The sequence below is a fragment of the Parus major genome, chromosome 1 (genome assembly GCF_001522545.3).
Source record: "Parus major isolate Abel chromosome 1, Parus_major1.1, whole genome shotgun sequence".
In the NCBI taxonomy this organism is placed as follows: Eukaryota; Metazoa; Chordata; class Aves; order Passeriformes; family Paridae; genus Parus; species Parus major.
This window is the reverse complement of record NC_031768.1, coordinates 9,503,512-9,525,996: the sequence shown is the minus strand read 5'-3', so window position 1 is coordinate 9,525,996 and position 22,485 is coordinate 9,503,512. Positions and strand designations below refer to the sequence as shown.

The following is a 22,485-nucleotide window of genomic DNA, read 5'->3' as shown; positions in this document are numbered from 1 at the left end:
AAAAGAACCCAACCAGCAGTGTCACCATGACACCCACTCAGATGGAACAGGTACCTGTAGGGTTTGCTGCTGTGTGTGGCTACAATAATCAGCAGGCTGGTGACAGCACCGTGTCACAACGTGCAGTGTCACAGTGTGCACAGTGTAGATGGTGGTAATGGAAATAGAGCAAATCCACGTTCCCTCTACTTCTCTAACCCCAGCTCATCACTGGCCATGACTGCCCCTAGTGCTCAGCCACTACAGGATCTTTACAGTGTTAAAAGATAAACAGAACTGTTTGTGGAAATATTTTGTTCTTTCACCCTTTCAATGCTTTAAGGCATCTCAGATGTGTCATCTAGCTCCTTTATTGTCCAAAGAGATATTTGGAAGTCTTCAGGTACGCTAAAAACAATTCCACACACAATCAAGTCAAATACTACCAAAACACAAAAAAACAATGACTCTAAAATTAAAGAATGAGCCCAGAAATTATTCCTACTAGTACTACAGCTGGACAAGTCAGGGCATTACAGGGCAGCTGAGAGGTGTGACAGCATCAAACAATCTACCCATCTTCATTTTGCTATATTAATACAAGTTACAGGTCTTGCGACTTGGCTTTCCTATGCTCAAGTTAAGGGTCACACTTAGGAATCAGCAGCCTAATAACTTTACTTATGTTATGAATGACCTTCTGAAGATCTACATCACCTGCAATTCTGTTTGATCCCACAGAAAAAGACCGGCTGAGAGATTTCAATATGCTTTGGGTGAGGATGTTGACAAGGAGGGCTTAGGCAAGGGAGGGCCTTGAGCATCCACATGCCCAACAAAAAAGTTCACAACTTGCGTTTCTCACACCCAGGAAGGGAACACTGAGTACCCAAAACACTCACTAGAACAACCCACAACACCTGAGAGCTGGGGCACCACAAACATTGCAGTCCAAGACACACACAGGGGCAGCTGCTTTTTTACCCAAGTAAAATCACTGAGCCTCAAACACCTTGATTTGGAAATGCAGGCCATATCAAGAGTCCTGAAATACTATTAAAATAACAGAAGTTTTTGCAAGATAAGAAATCAAAGTAAATTTGGTGAAGTAGCATGATGGGTTTGAGGGTCTCCTAAAGTTCATGTAGAGCATTTCAGCTGTAGCTTTTATAAAGGCCACAAACGGCAACTGGAAGGACAGTGGGAAAGCTGAAAAGCAAGACAAAAAACAACATAGCTAACAAGTGGTTCTTGATCTACAGCACTTCCTAAAATTTCAAAAATGTCATAGATCCTGGTTTAACAACAAAAGCAAGGCAAGCACCTATGTAATTTCACCTTGAGTAATGTAACTATGTGATGCACATTAAGCACTGTAAAATACTGCACTCAAGCTGTACAATCCTAACATAATGGGATTAGAGAGTACTTAATGGGAAGACACATCAATAATATATCATTATAGATCTGGTGTTTCTTAGCATGGCTCCTTTGCAGACCTGCTGATGCCTCATGTCTGCTGCAAAGGTTTATATGAGAGGCGAGTTTTGAAAGTAGCACAGGGTGAGATCTTCGGTGCTTCGAAAGGAGTTCATGTTGCTGGTGCTGTTCCCTGTAAGATATGTCCCTGTTTTATAATATCTCAGAGCTGTAAATGACCAAGCACTGACCCAATAGGGCAAACATGGTTTTTAGGATGAAAACTTCCACTTTCAAGCCAATTATCCTTTCATTTCTTTGCTGTGGTTTGGGTACTCATCCCTGACTGAGAAATATATACAAGGGATGCTCGCTCTCTCTGCTGATCAAAGCTGTTTTCTTCTACATGAACCTGCCAAAACCTAGCAACACAGATACTGCAAATCAGTTCCCACACTGTGTAGGTGGGATCATGCTCACAAACATCTAATTTCCACTACACCAAAGCAGAATATTTTGGACCAAACCACTGAAACAAAATGAAAAGCATATAGCTCCAGAACCAAGCTGCCTTCACAAATGGCACAGGACTTACTATTTCTGCCTCAGGCTCATTCAACATTAAGCAAAACTCAGTTGGCAAGCAGTCAGATGGCACTGTTTGAGGCATTAATTTACTAATAGAAAGGAACTGCACAGTGCTTTCTTGAGGTTGCTTCTGTGATAACTGCACTAGAAAAATGGGTTGCATTTGCATTATTTTTAATGGTCCCTGTTCTTACAGTTCCAAATTATATATATTTTTTTTTAAAAATCTAAAGTAAAGGCATTACTGTGTAGGGAAAAGGACCCACTGATGGATCTGTGCTATATTTCTGGTTCCCTTGGAGACTTTGCATGGCCTTTGGCAAGGCAATTTACCTTCTCATCTATAAGGCAAGGTAGTAATAGCACAGTAGCTCCCCAAGGTGTTCTGTGTTGCCCTAACTTCTGAATAGAAAGTGCTTCATAAATACTAACATCAGCCAATGAAAATGCATAAAATATTGGAATTTAATGATGAAAGTGCATCTTATTGAGGGCCTGGAAGATGAGGTAGCTTGAGTCCTGCAGAAAGCCAGGCAGAGGCACCAGGGAGAAGCCAGGGAGCCCAGTTCCCAGCCAGGGGATCTGCACAGGCTTCTGAGCCCCAAAGGGTGGGTGCAAAGCCTCTCCTGCCCGAGGCACCGGGGTTTCCTCAAATTTTGGGGTCCCCACCCCCAATTTTGGGGTTTTTTTCCTTAAATTTTGGGGTGGTGGACAACACCCAGGATGAATGTGAGCTCTCTAGAGTGCAAGGAGGCCATGACCATCTTCCAGGAGAGACAGCAGAGCTGGTATTTTGCTGTTAACTGATCAAAACTACCCTCTTGCTATGTTGGACTGGAGAACTGATGCATTAAGGAGATTAACACAAGGCTGGGGTATTTGTTGTCCTGCCCAGCCGTTCTCAGATGGATTTCATTAACTGACCATGGAGTAAAAGCCAAGATTTGGCCCCCCAGATTTACCAGGATAACATGAAAAAACAAAGCTGAAGAATTACTAGTGTTTCAACAGAGACAGAATGTTGTGATACTGAACCCCCACTGGTGATGTGATGGCTAATGATGGATAATTGAGTAGAGCTTTTCACACTTTCATTGAGACTGACAGCTTGAAGCAAAGGCTCACTCTCTCCTCAGTCCTAGTAACCACATGGCAAACAGAGTTATATTCCATCTCTAAATCTAGCTAAAGCCATCACAGATATGTTCTGTATATTGCATTTAAATATTTTGCTGACAATAGATATTTAAATATTTATAAATATTCAGAATATATAATCTTTTCTGATTTTTCTTTTTGATATCTTTTTCTGACTGCTATGATCTAGTAACTGTGTTCAGTGCTAACAAGTAGGCATTCAACATAGTCCAAAACAATCAAAGTGATTATTTTACAAGAGGAGGAACATTCAAGGTTTTAAAATAAGCAGGGGTACTTCTGGCCTCATGAAAAGCATATAGAAGAAACTCAATTTTCCATCATTCTGCAAGGACAGTGCATGCTTACCAACATGATCATCTGCCATCTTGATAATGATCCTCATTGTCAGTGCCACAGACTTGAGGGCACAGTCTTCATTTCACACAGCTCAAATTGATAAGCAGTTAGTTGTGAACAGTAAAACATTTCCCACAAAATTAAATCAAGCAAGATTATCTCAATAGGAGCAGCAATGCAATAATACAGATGCACACAAGTCTCAGTTACTGTGCTTTGATCCAGTAGATCATTTACAAGCTCTTAAATGCCTGGATTTGTTTGCCATTGTATTGCAATTAGATAACTCTCATAAGACAATGAAATGTAAAGCTGAAGAGCAAATAGAGCAAAACAAGGCTGACCACACCTGCAGCCCAGTGCTGGTGAATCAGCTACAATTGAATGCTTAATTAGCAAAATCCAATTAGAATATTCACTCTATTGCAAATAATAAGCTTAAATTCATTAAAATGAATCATACATTAGGCATTATTCTATATTAATTGCTCCAATAAACACCAAAGATTCAAAAGTATCATGAATATATTCAAAATTAAACTTGCAGCTCTTCTGGATTAAAGAGCAGAAAACACTGTGCTGTTTCCAGCAGTAAAACATATATTTGAAGCACAAAAGTCAGGAAAAAAATATATTTTACAAAGCTCTTTTCTTCTTTCAATTAATTTGGCATTAATTCCATTTGTATTTTGGAGAAGGAAAGACTATACCCACAGTCATTCCAGGGCAGAGAAGGCAGCAAGGAAAGGGATCATTAACAGGTGCAAAATCAAAATTAAGGAAAGATAATAAACAAATCACAAGACCAAGAAGGGTAATATTTTATTAGAGGCAGTGTAATTTGGGCAAGGGGCAGGGTTGGGAGGAGAGCAAGCAAGGAGCTTACAACACACATTGCAGTCTCCTCTGTCACAGGGCTGCTGTGCTGCAAAACTGCCAGGGCTTGCTATTTGTTTCCTCATGACATTTTCCTTTATGTCAACAAGTAGGCCAGCTATACAGTTAGTGGATATAAAAGCATTAACTCCAGTAGAGAACTTTATTTCACCCTTCTTTCAGTCATTTTCTCCATGGTTGAAATTAGACTCCAGAGGTGCGGTAACGAGCAATAGGGAGGGAGGGAGTACAAAACAGCTTTCACAGGAAGAATTCCACGGATAAGCCATTGCAAATTTCAGCTGGTTGTACACAGTATCACAATTTACTGCTCCACATAAATTCTGCTCCTGATTATAAGTGACTCAAAGGGAGTACAGGCTAGAGTGATATAAAGCCCTTTCTGAAAGAAAAGTCAACTGCAACACACCTCATAGAATTTGGAGCAAAACACCAGCTTTTAAAGGGACAGATAGACTCCAGCTGGGATCACAGTCTAGAGGGAAAACCTGATTTCATAGAGTTTATAGACCAGACAGGGATTTTGCAAACTCATTCAAAGAAATTCTACAGAGGCTTAGGACAAAAGCAGTCTTTGGAGCTTTCACAGTTTACCAATTCCCTCCAAGAATATTTTAAACCCTCCTCTTGCGATCCAGCACTGCCCATGCAAAAATCAGAAGCAGAGAGGCAGAACCCTGTAACTGTGGGTGCCTGAGACCTCATGCTTCAAACCAGAAATATATCACCTAGCAATGAAATTCAAGTGAAAAGCAGCCATGGGCAGCCACACTGAGAGCAAGGGCTGTCACTCAGGGCAAGCAGCAGTGCAGCAACAAGCTACCACATATAAAAGGGCACTATAGGTAGCATCAAAGAGTGGGAGCAAGCAGAGTTTTGCAAGGAGAATTTACAGCACAGATGATAAATCAAAAGGAATGCCCCCATTAGTCTCCTGTAAGTCAGAGAGGTTCAGGGAAAAGAGCATTTGAGAAAACAGGTTTACAAAAAGGCACAGAGGACATGAACCTTGAAAAAGCAGCTGCTTACCGAAATTTATAGCCTAGAGAATTTCAATAAGTTGTAAATTACATTCCTCATGAGAGGCTCAATTGTGCACATATGTATGCAAGATTGAGAGTCACAATGCAAATATACTCCTGTGTATGTACACTAACTTATATGTGCCCCATTGAGTTTGAAGATTTAAAATACTCTTCTGCAAAGCTTATGAGGTCTACAATACCATTAGTGCTCAGAAAGAACATGCAAGCTAGAAAATTAGATACCTATTATTCAATCATTTTATAGACTAAATTTTCTCTTCCTTAGATAAGTACCTTCCAGTCCTCCTGCCATGTTAGAAAATATATGCATCTGCTTTGAATAGATATTTAATGAAGTTATTCCTTGTAAAAGAGTATCTGTTTATGTTTACATTGCACTGAATAATTAAACAGCTTGTTATGGAAAAGCACTTATAAAAATATCTTTCCAAATATGAATAGATTTTTCCATATCTTTTCTTCTTAACCTCTTCCAGCAAGAGCTATTAAACTTGAACTGCTTGCTCTGCTGTGCTGGAATAGATATCTTGTAAGGGAATGCAGATAGGTCGATAATGTAGCTGAAAACCACAGAACTCTAAAGCAGACCAAAGACTGGGAAATTCTCCTTTCCCTGTACTAATGATCTTTATGCCCACACCACCTCCAGAAAACAGGCTACAGCTGGCCTTCAATCAAAACCCAAACTGCACTGACAGGCTTGTAGGGAGGAAAGAGCTCCATCTCATCACTGCCTGAAGTCAGGCTACCTGGGATTAGCGTACAACGAACTGGGGTTTAAATTAAACTACAACATGACATTAATCTAAAGCTGCAAATAAAAATAAACAACAAAAATTTGACCTACTATATAAAAGAACAATCCAGGGATCCTTATCAAAGTGGAGCCATACTGCATTTCCAGTCAATCCTTATGGATGCAGAATCAGAATTTCACCTGAATTATTTGTATCTGCCTTTAATAGCTTCCATCAGAGAACAGAGAACTATACAGCAAGCTTGAGATCATAATTTCCAACATTGCTGAATTAAAGGGAGCTTTTTGCTGAGTTTAAAGAGGTAGTTTGATCAGGTGAGCTACCTCATTGTAGCACTGAATATTAAAACTGACTAGTGACTGCTCAAGTGTGATGGTAAATCTGAATAGATTCACAAGCTTCGGTACATTCCCCAAGATGTACACTAAAGCTTTAAACACATGAGCCATCTGACAGTCCAAGAGCCTTAGATGTTGTGCTTTAAAGGAATGGGCTCCAAAACCTTCACTCACAGAGTGCTCGTATTTTAATATTTACCTCACAGATCTTGACAAGAGAATGAAACAGCAATCATGGGTCTTAAAAAGCCTTATCTTCTAACCATACTATTTCCAAGATTCAATTAAGATAAATACAATGTTATTGAAGCAGCATTCATGAAGTATCAGCCATTTATGATCTCAAAAAGGCCAGTTACTCCTCAGGAGGCCAGCCACAAGTGACCTATATTATCTCTAAACTAAAGGAGCTCAGTAGTTCACTATTCTACATGGAGTATTTTCACTCTGCAAAACTTGCATTTCCATTTTTTATATCCCTGGAAAATTGTTAACAGAGGTCTGTTAGCCTCTTCTGGTAAGAATGACCCTAGGAAGCAAAAGAGATCCTATTTTCAATGCTATGCAATTATTTACATGATTTTCACCTATATTAAACTTCTCTCACTACTAGACAGGAGTTTATTAACCTTAAACTAGCTGTATCAATTAATCACCATGTCTTTTCAAGTTGCTGGTCACATTTTGGAACAGGAGTTACAGGACTAAGAATTAGTTTTATTTAAGATTTCTGCATCATACATAGGTATATTTAGAAAACAAATAATACATTTAGTAACTGAGAGGAGATATCATACTTCAGAATTATAGACACAAACACAGGAAAATGACAAAAATTGTAATCCACATTTACCATGCCATCTTCTCCACAAACAATACATTACTTGAATGCTAAACTCTTCCAAGGCTACACTGAGTTCATCACACCTACCACTAATTGGTTATATAACAATTTAAGTAGGATTAGTATCATAATCTGCTGTCAAACCTGACAGCTGGAGATGTGGCTCTGCAAATAAAATACTCATTTTCAAAGACTTCTTTAAACCAAGGTGGTTTATGTTCTTCAAGTTTTTGTACAATTAAATTACAGCTCCATGCTCCTCTTTTTGAATATTGAACCAGTTTAGCTGACATCCACTGCTGCAGTACCGTCTGCAGAATTTCCCCCTTACTTTTCTAAAGGGTCACATTCAGCATCCAGAAGTTGGTGTATGTTACAGAGAAATCCATGATGCTGCAATGCCCCTTCTTGCAAATGTACTTTAGAATTTTTCCCCATGTTTTTCTAGCTTTTTTTTGGTCACTTGACTAAAAACCACTTCCATTCTTGGAAAGCATTCACTTTTTTGCTCCCATGAAATCCAGATTCCACTACCCTTACTCTAATTTTTCATTAGCATTGTTAAAATTATTTACATGTTGCCTGAGGAAGAGGAAGTCCAGGACACTTCAGTGTAGCACTAGACAGGGTACAGGCTTCTCCAGAACCATCCCTGGTGTTCTTCAACCAAGACTGCTCCTTTCAGCCCAATTCCCCTTGCCCCAAAAGGGGGTGCCACTACTAACATTTGCTAGAGTAATAAAAATATGTCACATTCAGCAGCTAACATGTCCCTTTACTTTTAAATGTACAAACTTTACTTTTAATTGTACAAGGACTTCAGAAGTTGGTATCTCTGCTGCCATTCCTAATCATTGAAGACAAGACCCTGAGTGGAGAGCTTCATGGACTGAACACAAAGAAACAGACACTGGTTGACCCTTTTTTTTCAGCTCTTAGTGTATAAAGAATGTGAGATTCTATGAGAGTCAAAAAAACCTGAGGATTCAGTACAGCCAAATCTTAATTGGCAGGGTTTCAAACAGGAAAAAAATAAAATAGACCACAAAATATCACCAGAATGATGGCTTATATTGCTGAAAAAACAGTCTATTTTCCATTATACTTCTTCCATGTTTCAGGACATCTTGTCTCCTCTACAATTTTCTAGCCAACTAGATAATATATTCTACCAGAAAATCCAACAGAGCTGTTAATGCATCTCTGCTGATAGGTACGGTGGGGAAAAGAGCCACCAGAATATACACCCACATCCCCAGAACACTATCCCAAGCACTATATTTCCTGTCATAGAGAGGGAGAACAGACCACAAGACTCAATCCCAGTGGCCATCAGCACTGTGATTAGGTGAGAGCCAGCCTGGGAAGCTCAGATCCCCAAACTCCTCTGACTGCTGGGACCATCACAATTCTCTGTGGCACTCACAGCACAGAAACTCTCAGCAAAAGGGAAATGCTGAGAAAAAGTGGCAGCATACAGTAACAGAATTCTACCAAAAAAGCTTTGGATTTTTTATGCTGAGCCTTGGTCTCCATTGCAGTAGAGTGCACATCAGGGTTACTTGGTTGTATGGAAGATTTTCCCTTGTCTTGATTGTTGTACCAACTGGAATCAAGAATCCAGAGGGTGGGATGAATGATTAAGCACACACACCTCCAAGGTACATTCCTAGGCCACAGCTTTCAACCCTGCATGTCTTTTTATACACACATGCACAAGTGGTTTTTTGTAAATAAAGTATGATCAAACTCAGGAAGTAGCTATGATGCAGTTCTCCCACTCCAAGTAGATATAAAACTTTTAAAATAAATCACTTCTTCCATGGTTAACAAAGTAGCTATGATTTTATGGTAAAATTGGAACAAGCTTCCTCATGAACAGAAATATACATTTCTCACATTCTGATCAACAAACATAGTGTTGACAGGGGGCAACTTGCACCTTGTTTAAGCACTCCTTCCTTCAACTCCACTGTTATTTGGTTTGTTAAACTTGGACAAAGGAAAAAAAGTCAAGCTGAACTGGTACTCTTAATATCTGTGCTGTGATTGCAGATTTTGTTTTGAACCACAATTTCATTACAGCTGTATCATATTTCTGACAAAGGCATTTATCAAGATAATGACATTATAAAGCTATATCTCAGAATTACCTGCTAAGTAAAGAAGCATGGTCCCGTTGCTCTGTTGGGGAATTGATGCTCTATAAATCAAAATGTCTTAATGTACACTGGAAGACAGGTAATCCTGACTAACTGAAGGTAAAGTCTATTCTGTACTGGTTAATGTTGTTGTAGTTTGGGAGGATTTTTTAATTATTTAAACACATCACTTAATTAGAATTGATATTTTTGGTTTTGAACATTAAAGAGCTCATACAGTAATAATTAAGATTTTTTTAATGTATGGATATTAAATATTGCAAGACACTAATTTTTACCTAAAAGAAAGATAAGCTCTCTTAAGACCCTACTTCAATTATTGCTTTTAAACATATACCTGAATATATCAGGATAGCACAAAACCACAAATCACTGGATGCATTCTTTCAGAAAAAAATTAAAAATCTTAATTATGCTGATCAGTGAAGTCAGCAAAATTATATTCATTTCACAAAAAAAACCCTGAAGTTTGGAACCAAATTCCATGCAACCCAGGCAATACCATGTGTAGGATATAATATGTGTTATGGAGCAACTCAAAGTTAACTTGAGCATTACTTAAGTAATTGATCCTGTGGCATTGTCAGAAAACTATCCTGAACGGAGATAGAAAATCAGCATTCAAGTAAGGATGCAAAACTCCTCACTTTATAAACCTCACCTGGTTCATTATAAAACACCAGACTCATTTTGTATGTAAAAGGATACATTTCACACACCTGCATTTTCTACTGATTTTGATAATTGACCCAGAAGTCTCTTGGTTTATGCTTGAGTAGAATATCTTTGAACAAATATATGCATTGAAGAAACAGATGAATTTAGTATTCTTAAGCTCTTATGAACAGCAGTAAGTGGATAAACTTCCCACCAGGACAGGGAAAGAAACAGATCAAATCCCATGCACAATTGTATCAAGAAGATTCAGCTTCCATTCCATTTTAGTGTATTCAGGCTTATGTACTTTGCCCATCACTTCATTAAATAAGCTGCATATGCACTAAAGATTAGCCAGTGAAATTTCTGGTTCACAACAACCCTCCAAAGGGATCTCCTCATTCCTGTCACACTCATGCCTGTGTGAAAAGCCTACAAAATCAGTTTCTACACAGGTAAACTCTTATCTTTATTTTTTTTTTTTTTTTTAAAAAAGCAGGTTTAATTCCAGTGCCAGGGTGTTTTTAGCTCTTTAAGTTCTGAAAAGAAGAAATATTCTAAGTTGCTCTCTACTTTGACAAGCATTTTGTAAACTGCTGCAAGCAGCATTCTAACTTAATTACACAAAAATACTTAATAAGGAATCTGAAGTGAAATTAAACTTTTCATTTCTTTCCCAGTTAGAATATATATATATCACAGCTAAATGAGAGACAGATGAGAACTAACTATTCCTCCCTATACAGTCACTGCCTATTAATTTACATTTTAAGATACTGTACCTTTTTCTTCACAAGTTTTCTACCTGTCTAGTTAGGAGTACATAGAATATAGCCATCCTAGTAATATTACAGTTCTGTCTTCAGAATTTTTTTTACACTAATGCAGCACTCCAACAGTAGCACTATCTATCACACATTCATGGTGTTATTTACAGCGAATACATTTGTCTATTTTGGGTCTTCATCTCTCCTTTGTTAACACTGCTCTGGCAGGGAACCACAGCCAGAACATTTGTAACAAGCAAGCCAGCCCTTTTCTACAAGGATCCCACTGACTAGAAAACCCCACCACCCACTACTCTCAGTCACTTGAGAACTACCACATCCCAAACTCTCTTTTATGCTACAGGATTGTTCACATGGTACTCCACTTCCAGAAGTGCCAACAGCTTGTTTTGGGATCACTGTCTAGCAATTAGGACTTACACATCAGGTTAACCCAGCCTGCAGTTCAGGCTGCTGGTAGCTGCACATGTCTCAGTCTCTGATAAAGAGAATCTGTGCCCAAGTTGTAACTTCACTTAGGACATTAGCGACTTCAGCAAGCTGTATAAACTTCTCCTCGATCCTATAGTTCATTGCTATCTGTGAAAGAGGTACTCACGAAAGACAAAGCACGAGTTTTAAATATTATACCTCTGCAGTTCAATTGATATTGCCTGATGCAATTTAGCATCCTAACATTTTGGAACAAGTATTAAATTCATCTTTCATAACAAACTTAGAACTCCAGTGGTTATTCAGATTGATACTTAAGAATCTCCCTTTATTATAACCTATGCAATGAATAATGTGCAAAATAATTTCAGGAAATTAATTGTTTAAAACTTGGAATTATTATTCAAACTGCAGCAGTTACAAGAGATGAAAAGTATTGTTAATATTAATTAAGCAGAAATAATTGCTTTAAAGAGCCTAGCCACAAAAATCCAGTACTTAAATATAAGCTCTGGATCTTTTAAAACTACTCTAGATTTGCAGAAGATTTAAAGTCTTCCTGGTGACTGCTTATGTTTTGAATATGAATTAGTTATTTGACTTCAGTAGTCGTGTCTATGCACCATGCCTCCTCTTCTTTCCCACAACAGAAGATTGAAATCCTGACATACCACATCACTAAGAACTTTCCAGCAGAATATTTTGCATAAGTCTAAATGAGTCATTCAGGGGATTTTTTTTTAAGAGACAATTTCTAAGGAGGGGGAAAAAAAAAAAATCTACTGTAGTTGATTTTTTCCCCGAAGTATCCTGCGGGAGTTTATATTAAGAGTTTGAAGAATGAAACTGACTTTGGTATTCCATTCCCAGTTGCTAATTTATTATGTGGAGGAAGTCACGTGAGCCTTGAAAGAAATCTTGATGAAAAGGGATCTGTCTCAGCTGCATGGGGTTTAATTGACTTAGTCTTGCAGGAAGAATGCATTAGTATTATCTATGCCTCTGTTTAACTATCAGCCAAATGGCAATCATCATGATGAATTAATTTCCTATTCTGCCATGCAAATCACTCCATTTGTGGACTCACTTCTCTGGTTGGAATCCACAGACCACAGTTCTAGACAAGGTCATTGGAGTAACTCAGCAGAAAGGGAAAAGACTGCCCAAGGACCATCACTTTTACCCTTCTGGTGACATTCAAACAAAAAGTTTATTGGGTTTTTTCCCCCCCAAGGGGGACGGGCAAAGTTTATCAATTTTTACTGTAGGTCATTATATCTAATTAGTACTTAGTATTTCTTTTATTTATCTCAATTCTCCCTTGACTGCTTTCGAAGTCTGGACCTGTATGAACTCACCTTAAGAGAAGCAGCCTCAGGTTACACACTCAGTCTGATCAAGCCAGCATGCAGATGATGAAAAGATAGCAAATTTTGGTGCAGTGACACCAGCCCTCAATCTGCAGCTCTTTCCTGCACTACTGATCATGTTATAGCTATGAAAAAACAGCCATCATCCCAGAGGACAGGGCATCCTCCAGCACTACTGTCATTATTGCTGTCGCCAGCCAGCAGCAGCACAAAGAGGAAGGAAAAAAACATGACTGAATTAACATAAATTTTGCAAGTCCAATATGGATTGGGAAGCAGACCAAAAAGTTTCTTCCCACAGTAGAAGTTTCCTTCACCCATCTGTTGGGTGCAGGAACCCATAGGGAAAGAATCCCAAACAAGCAGCAAGTCCTCTCCAGTTTCACACATCTTCCACAGCATACCGACATTTCCAGCAAATTAGGGACCACTGACTTTTGCAGAGTTTCAAGATAATGAGATGATAATTGTTTAAATCCACAACAACCATAAATCATTCTGAGAAGGCAGCCAGCATTCAGCTGAAGAATATTTTGCAAGTGCACACTGCAAATCCTTAGTTATTTCCCTCTAGTGTTCAGCAAATCATTACACTTGAGATAAAAGGGGAAAGATCATACAAAGCCTAATTGAATTAGCTTAATTATTGTGTGGGGAAAAAAACAACACAGAAACAAAAGTGCTGTAGAGAAGATTCTGTTTTCCCAGCTGCTATTTTTTTTCAGGAACATGTGTGATTACTGTGATGCTAGATAACCTAAATATAGGATGCCCCTCCAGTCAGAAGGCACACTTGGGACTAAAGAAATAGATTTAGGTCATAAGTGTAGAAGATTATACTTCACACTTTAAAGGCTATCTTCAAGGCTGAAGCCAGTTCCTGAAGATGGTTCATGGCAGATGTGGGCCATCAAGAACAGAAATACTATTACAAATAAATTTATTACACAACCTTTATTTTGCTAGTCTATTTCCACTGACAAAGTGAAAATGTCATATAAATCTATTGGTAAACACTCTGATAAATTCAAACACCAAAACAGCAAGTTTTCCTTGACAATAGAGAAAATGAGAACAGACTCCACCATCAAGCAAAAAGTTAACATGATATAATTATTAAATCATAGTTAAATAACAGTTTTGCTTCAATGATTACTTGTTAATGCATTACCAGACAACCTTTGCAGGAAGCTTATTTGGGACCATTGTGACTTAGTGAAAACTTCTGGATGAACTTTCTTTACAGGTCCTCCTCCCCCATATGATTATGTCAAACTTGGGTAGAAAACTAAGTGTTTGGGCAGAGGTTGATATATATGTTGCACTTCTTTATTTTTTTTTTCTCCTTGTACAACAAGGTGGAAATAAAAATTTCTAAGCAGGGCAAACATCCTAAATAGTTTGCTTAGTGCACTTCCTCTTTGATAAGGACTTCATACAATGGCTGAACAAAGGTAAAAGCAGCTTTTGAAAGTTACAAACAACAAACTTGCTTTAGTTCATGTATATATTTCTTTACAATCCAACCATTCTTCTAAACAATAAATTAGTTCTATGGTGTATTATCTTTCTAATAAATAGGTTGATATTTCAAAATTAGGATCCAATCTATGGCTCCAACAGCCAAGCCAAAGTATTTTTTTAAAGCAGTCCAGCAACCACTCCCAAGACTCTTTGTAGATAATACTATTTATGGTATCTGATTGCATCCTGCAGCATAATTCAATCACATTGTATTCTTGATACCAATCACACAGGATAAGGACAGAAAAAAACTAACCTTGACGTTCAGGATAATATTTTCCAGGTAACGCAAAGCAGCACATTGCTCATAGAGTTCCAGATATAAGAGGTGGGACTTTACTCAAAGTAGTTGCAGAAATTCAACAATGGATGGGGCACCACAGGGAGACACTGGTACCATGGCAGGAGAAATTTTAGCTCTACTCGAAAATTACCTAATGCTAGGGTAGGGCTTTCCCCCCCACTGATAACTACGAACAAGTCACCACTTAATTCAAGTCAGTGAATTACTCCTGACTTAAAAGGAGAGAAATAAAAAGTGTTGAATTAAATTCTGCCAAATAGAGATTCATATTGCAGGAGATCACTTTAATAGAAATAAATCCACTGCCTTTAACATGCAGTGGGTATACAGTTAATGACAAGATGTGAGCACTTATCCACACGACAGAATCAGCTACAGTACACAACCAACACACTCACATTCAACCAGATAAAATGATAATTGTTTACAGATGCTGCAGATCTAAAGCTAGTTTAAACACATAAATAGTGTTTCTTTAGATCTACATTTCAAATATCAGAACTCCTTAACATACAAAAATACTGTTGTCAAGGCAACAGTATACAGAAGGCAGACAATTAAAAACAGATATTTAAAGAGCAAGCTATTAAATTTAGTATCTTAAATAAACTGCTATTTGGATGATCTTTTACAATTGAAATGAAAAAAAAAATGTTTACTTTTGATCACAGACTACTACTTAACAGCATTTGAGACATTTTGGTAATACCTTTCAGAGTGATTTTCATCCCCTCCAGCTCTGTTCAGACTGAAATCACTAAGTAACAAAAGCTGCACGTGATCAGCACTTCTGAACATACCAGATCCCATGCTTTTTAAATCCTTAAATAGGTGCAGAAAAAAATCCATCTAACTACCCAAAAGTCAATTTTTTGTCCTACAGTTAGGTATCTGCTACACCACAATGAGCAGATTATGTAGTGAATGGCTAGGTCCTCATTCTGATAAAAAGAAATGCAGCCTGTCAAGTATAATAGAAATAATGGAAATACCTCAAAATAAAAGAAAACCAAAACAAGATTAAAACTTAATTTCAGCAAGAGAAACATATGTAATCTAATTTTATCTGGGAAAAAAAAAAAGAGATTGATTTGAGTACAATAGTTTAAAGCACATAATGAAGCCCTGAACTCAAGAAAAAAATTATTTCAGTGATGAAATTATTTTCCCATCTAAACCACATATTTAAAAATAGTCTTCTACACAGACACCTTTGCATGTTGTGACTGTAAACATTACAAAAAATGTCTAGGTTATTCTGCTTATTAGATCCAGCTAATCTATGTCCTGGAGTGGGATGAAGTACAGGAGGGTATTACTGCCACATCACTAGCAGCTTTTGTCCCACTTTGCAAGCTACAAGTGTCCCACAAAACCATGGATGAACTGGCAAGGCCATGAAATAGTCTGAACAGTTTATATCCATATTTTAATTCTGTTTCACCAGGAGAGATTTGTTGCCTTTTTCTTTTCCTTTAAGCAATAAGAAAGTATATCCATCCAAATCCAAATTTTGTATGTAAAATATTTATGTATAAATAAGATATTTATTCTAATACACGCCTTATGAGCGTGACCCTGTATCTTTCCCTTATTGCAGTAGCTTCACTCATCCCTTAAAGCCCTTTTGGCCAAGAGCCCCCATTCCTGCCACATGCTGCACTTCAGGAATAGAATCAGCACGTACGAGCCTCCCCTGGCTGTGATCCATCAGAGCCAGGCCCCCACCTCAGCAGCCGGGAAGGCATTCATTCCTTTTATTTCTGAAAGGCTCTGCAGCTGGGGCAGCGATGCCACAGCAGCAGCCAGCAGGGCTGGGCTAAGCCGGCTATCGCTTACCTGCTCTGTGCCAGCAGTGTCCCGGGAATGCCGAGGCACCCCTGGCAGCAGCAGGTGTCCCGGGCCACAGGGAGCGCTCGGTGCCAGCCCCGGGCATGCCGGCATCCCCGGCAGGGGAGCACTGCAGAGCTCAGCAGAGCCCTGCTGCCAGAGGAGGCTCCTCTCATCGGCAATCCCCTGGGATTCACGGTACAGACTTTGTTATGCAGATACAGCTGTCGATTCGGTTTGCCTTCTCAGAAGTAGTGCTAGCATCCCCCCGAAGTTTGGCGACTTCAGCCAAACAGGCAGAGCACATCCTGCGCTGTTCCTTGTGCACTGAACAACCCAGGGAACTCTCTCAGGTCTCTGGATGCTTGAGGGAGAAGGGGGGAGAAGAACCCACTCAAATGATCCAGCTTGGAATATGCACTAACAGTTCTGGTCACCTACAGCTTACACATCAATGAACCTCGGGGAGGGCAGAGGGAGCAAAGAAGAGGAAAAAAAGGAGAACCACTATTTTAAGTCTATTTAACTGCTTTTATCACCACTACATGTTGTAGCTTTACCTTTTAATGGCAATTAAGTACAAAAGTAAAGCAAGCATACATTCTGGAAACTCAGTTAACGATGCTTAGTGCCAATTCCTAATAATTGCTTTGTTATGCTGTGCATAAAGAACAAAACAGTTGTGTTCTAGTCAGAACTCCAAGTCATGCAACTCAACAGAAAGCAATGTGGGTGAGATAAAGTCCTCACTCAAACCCTATGTCAATTTTCTAAGCAGTCATCAAGTTAAAACAGCAGCTTACTCCAGATCTGCATAATTTTGTGCTATAAGTTAAGAACAAATGAGGTCTTAAGCACTTTTCTGAAGGCTGCACATGAACTGAAGAAATTAGAGGGCTTTGTGCTGCTAATCATGACTACAGTTACTAAGTTCTGAAACAGTAATAAAATCTAAATCTTCATTAAATTTATAAGAGTATTTATGGCACGCAGATTTCTTTTTACTGCATAAAATCACTTGCTCTCAGCTTTGGGTTGCATTTATTTTTTATTTTTTTTTTAATTTTTTCAACATAGCAAGCATGCAAATGCATTTGAGACCTGATGGCGCTATTTAACTGTACAGCTAGGAAAGACATACTGAGAAATGGAAACTACACGTTCTTCAGAGAAACCAAATCACAAAGATAAGTTTTATTAAGCTCTGCAACATCCATTTCCCCAGGCATGGTCTCCATGCACTCAACAAATATGACATCAAGTACAGTATGTTAGAGATCCACACTTACTAAATTGGTATGTTTATGAGTGGTTTGGAAAGTGACAGTAGCTTGTAGCATTCACATTTGCAGTTGTTTTACATTGTCTTTTTGCTACTACTATCTGAACAGCTCTCTGGAGCAATCTTAGCTCAAGACCTGCATGGATTCTGGTTTAACACTGGTATTTTAATTGCCAGTGCCCCTGCACAGGGAAAAAGAAGTATGCTCAGCCTCAGTCTTGCACCAGAAAGAAACAGGGTAGTCCACAGGTCTGGGGAAGGCTCAATTTAGATGGGAAGCATTAAACTGAAGAGGCAGGAAGACACAAATGAACACCATTGTGGCCAGAAGGGACCATGAGATAAATGACTGGACTGACATTTTACAACAGGCTCTTGCATGCTGAATCCAGTAACCCCCATTTCAATAAAGCTAGCCTTACAAAAAAGTACTAAATGCTGGACCAAACACCTCTAGATATGGAGGATCTATCCCCAGAGGTTATCCATCTTCTCTGTACAAGATATTACATGTTTTAAATAAATTTATTAGCTTTGACTTCTCTTTCCTTATTGCTCCCTCCTCTAGTAGGCATTCAGCATCCAGGATTTTCTGGCCATGAATATACTTAAAGTTACTTCTGCAACATATCATAGATGACTTAAAAAAAAATTATTGGCTAAGCTCCATAGCCATTCCCTTTGGATTTCAGGTTTTGTGGATATTTTCCAACACATTGCCTATAGTAGAATTAGCCATGCCATATACAAGAGTCAAAAATAAGTTTTCCTACACCCATTTCCCTATGTCATCTCATGATGAAGACATGCTAAAGAGAGCTCCTGCAGTGGCCACTAAATTCTTCCCTCTCTCTGGCAGCACAGTTTACATTCCTCACTCCTAAACTCTGCTCATGTGTGAATCCTCTTCAAAGCTCAGGCAACTCAAGGCATTCTGTATGAGTGTCAGAGCTTGAAATTATCCCCACAGAGACGCTACAAGGAAAACACAATTTTGTTACAATTCCCTGATGGTAACTTCTGCCATATAACTGTTTTCTGTGTTTTAAACAATTTAGAAGGTATTTTACTGCTAGTGCTCTTTGTGTGTGTGTGTTGTAACATTCTGCAAGAAATCACTTGATCAATAAAATTTGCACATAAAGGATATTTGACAGAGCCTGCTTTCCTGTAAATTGTTCTAACAAACTCTAAAACTTTGTCCTTACATAAAGTGAATCCTCATTACTTTTTTTAATCATTTTACTTAGAACTGACAGCAGGATGCCCAAATGAATGCTATCTGTATCAACCATTCATCTTAATCAAATATTGGTGGTATGAGCTTTTGAATATGACATTAAATCTGCAAGTATAGAATAGTTTTACATGAAAAATACAGCAACATATTCTATCCTATCTTTCCTCAGCTTTCATGGGATGACAAGACCTGCACCTGCTAAAAGCCAAACTTCCTATTCAGGAGCTATCAGAAAGCAGAAGACTCCTGAAGCATGGAATTAATATAAATACAGTGAAAACAAGTGGGATACAATCTCTTTTAAAGCCCATCCAGTACCTGGTACCTTAAATCTCCATAAGCTTGCTACGCTATCTGCACATTCAATCCCCAAGATCTTCCTTCCTGGGTCCCAGAATCTTTTCTGCAGACCTAGAAGGTGCCCACTGAGAACAGCTTAGTTTCCTCACCATCACTACAGAGTTCAGGTGTGTTTATGATTATGCCATGCCAGCATTTCACTCTTGAGAACCCCTCCTAAAACTTCCAACCCAAATCTGTTCAAGAATGTGTGTCCAAACAAAGAATCCCAACTCCAGAAATGCCTTACCTAGGTCACAGGTTACAGAGAAACCCCAACCCAAAATGAACCATCATGAGGTTTATAAACACCATCCCATCAAGATCTTCTCAGTTTGCTTGTGCCAACAGCTGTGTTAATTTGTTGTTCATTACTGTTTCCCAAATCCATAGTCAGATTTTAAGCAATGTGTTTCAAAGTTGGATAATAACAACAAAAGATAAGCAGAGTAAGAGATCACTGTGGAGTATACCATGAAAAAAAAGTATACCTGTGATGAATATTACTATGGAAATTGAATTTCCTAATCTCTCCAGGCTTATAAACATCTGGGACAATTGTATGATTGTAAAACTGATTCTGTTTCTTATTCATCATAGATAATGCATCAGGGAATTGTGCCCAATTAAGAAACACAAATGTTTGCTCCATGTCTACTGGTAACATCTAAATCCTTTTACTACTTTACAGCAGGAAACTTGAAAAACATTTTAGAGCCATTTGGGATCTTACACTTACTATGATGTAACTAGCATTTTGCCACTGAAGTTGATCTGGAAACAGACTTTCCAAGTGAAACAGAGTGTAAGGGATAATTAGGAAATGCATAGGTAACATTTCCTGTCTAGCTTTTCAGAGAGCGTCTGTTCTCAATTATGAATTTTTAAAGTGGAAAATCAAACTGAACATTGAAAGTAATTACCAGCTATAGGGAAAAAAAGTGAGAAGAAGGCATTCAGTTCATCTAGCAGTAAAGTTACTGCCTTCAACTTCACTTCCTGAAAATTACATGGACCTGAAGATATTTTTTTTAATCTTCAAGTTCTCTCATCTCCAATCAGCAACTACCCAAATACTTCATTACACACTAACAGGGCAAGCCTTTAAATGAACGGGACTTTTCTCTGTGTTGCACTCAGTCTGCATTTTATAGTCCCTAAACCGTGAGCTAAGTATGGAACAGGGAACATGTGCTACTATAAGAGGTAACACAACCAGGAATGACTGTGGAGACAGCTCACCAGACACTTCTTTCACATTCTCATGGTGCAGAAACCCAGCTAAAAGACATGACATGGAAAACATAATAAGGTCTTTGGGGGAAAAAAAAAATAAAAATTAAACTTTTCATCACTTTCTACACCCCACGGGCAATACCCATCTTCTTAAATACCAAATTGAAGGAGAAGCAATTATTATGAGAAGAAACAGTAGGGTGATAACTTTAGGAAAAAAACAGGAGATCTTCAGGAACTGCATCACTGAGGCTTCAGTGGGAAACCACCAAATTCTGGTGCAAGAGTGTCTTTACACTACCAGAGTAAAAGCAACATTGACAATATTTATCACAGAAATCATAAGTTCTACTTACTACCACCCAAGCGGTTCAAGAGTAAAATTTCCATACCAGACCTAAGTATTCTGTAATGCATCACAAGTGCTTTGTTGCTGTTTTTCACAAGTACGAGAGAGATCATTTTTGAAAAGTCATTTAACTGTCTAAGGACATCACTATATTAAGGCTTGTTTACCGGGCAAACACATACAGCCTCGAGAGGAGTTTATTTAACTTGTAGCTCCACATGCACTTGCACTGCAAATGAGTAAATGCTGAATGGTCTATAAATACCTTTACTACCACGGATTTGGTTTCTTTCCAGGACTTAAAAAAGGCCCAGGCACCTGAAACTTTATCCTCTGGGGGAGCGTTACAGCTGCTCCCCTTTACAGCTTTAACAATCTGCCCTCCGACACAAGCGGCACAAGCACAGCCCAAGGCAGGGGACACCCGGGGGACCCGCACGGTGACACTCATTTGTTGGGACAAATCGCCGAGATGCGCGATTCGCCCGGCGAGCCGGCGGCAGAGCCCCTTCTGCGCCGCACAGAGCAAGGAAAAGTTCCGCTAACACAAAAAGTAATTTCACCAAGCCCTGGTGAGTGCGAGTGCCGAGCGCTGGGGCTGCGCGGTGACCCGGCCGGCCCGGGGGGAGCGCGGTGCGGTGCGGTGCCTACCCGAGCGGCTGCGGATGACATCGCGGAACTCATCAGCGGGGCCGAGGCGTCCCGGCTCAGCCATGCCCGAGGAGCTGCCGAGGGAGGCGGGGGAGCGAGGGTGGAGGGAGCGGGCCGGGCCAGGTGTGGAGCGGCGCCGCCCGCCCTGAAATAGCGCCGGGGCGGCGGCTCCGGCCCCCGCGGCTCCGGCCCCCGCCCCGCGGTCGATGGAGAGGCGCAGCCGGCGAGCAGGGCCCCCCCCCGGGGCAGGAGCACCGCCTGCGGCGGCGAGGGGGCGGCGGCACGGAGCCACCCTGTCCCCGGCGGCGGCGGGGCTCCAGATTCTCCGCGGGAGGGTCCGCACCTCGCCCCGGCCCCGAGCGGCCCTCGCTGCCCCCGGGGTGGGAGCCCTGCCGCACGGATCAAACCACAAACGCGCTGGAGTTTATCCTCTGCCCCCTCCTTTCTAGTTCATCCTCCGAGGGGAGAAGGTCCTGAACGCCTCGTCCAGTGGCACTGCTCCAAAGCCACCCGAGCGGCAGCCTGTTGGCACCTGCAGGCTGCTCAAATCCCTCATCATGAAAGCGGGACAGAGGCAAACATTTCCTCTTGTGTTTAATACAGGAAAGGCGCATCTTTGTGCCCTCTCACTGCAGTCAAGGGACAAAATGCTTCCCGCTGGCACTGCTTCCTTGCAACCTTCCATTAAGTGTCAATTTGGATGGCTGCCTCCAGCCCACCATTATTCCTTTCCCCTCAATTTTCTCTCCACACCAACTTTCAAGACTTACCTTTTATGCTGTTTCCCTCATCTCTCCAGGCCCCCAAGCAGATTGCATCACCTCATGGGGAAAGTAACCAGGCACAGGAAATAAATGTTCTTGGATGTATTTAAACACCCGATCTTCTTACAAGACAAATCCAAGCTCTTAAAATACAGACAAGCAGAGAATCATCTGGTTTTGCTAGTTTATAG

The 22,485-nt window shown here is 39.8% G+C and overlaps 1 protein-coding gene across 1 annotated transcript in view; it reads right to left on the bottom strand.

Annotated features, from left to right (window-relative positions):
• Positions 1-21,581, bottom strand: part of DMD (dystrophin) — a 1,134,919-nt gene extending 1,113,338 nt beyond the window's left edge. Inside the window, exon 1 of the mRNA XM_015620877.3 lies at positions 21,531-21,581. The gene's annotated coding sequence lies outside the window, so the exon portion shown is untranslated. The remainder of the gene's footprint in view (positions 1-21,530) is intronic.
• Between the last annotated feature and the right edge of the window lie 904 nt (positions 21,582-22,485).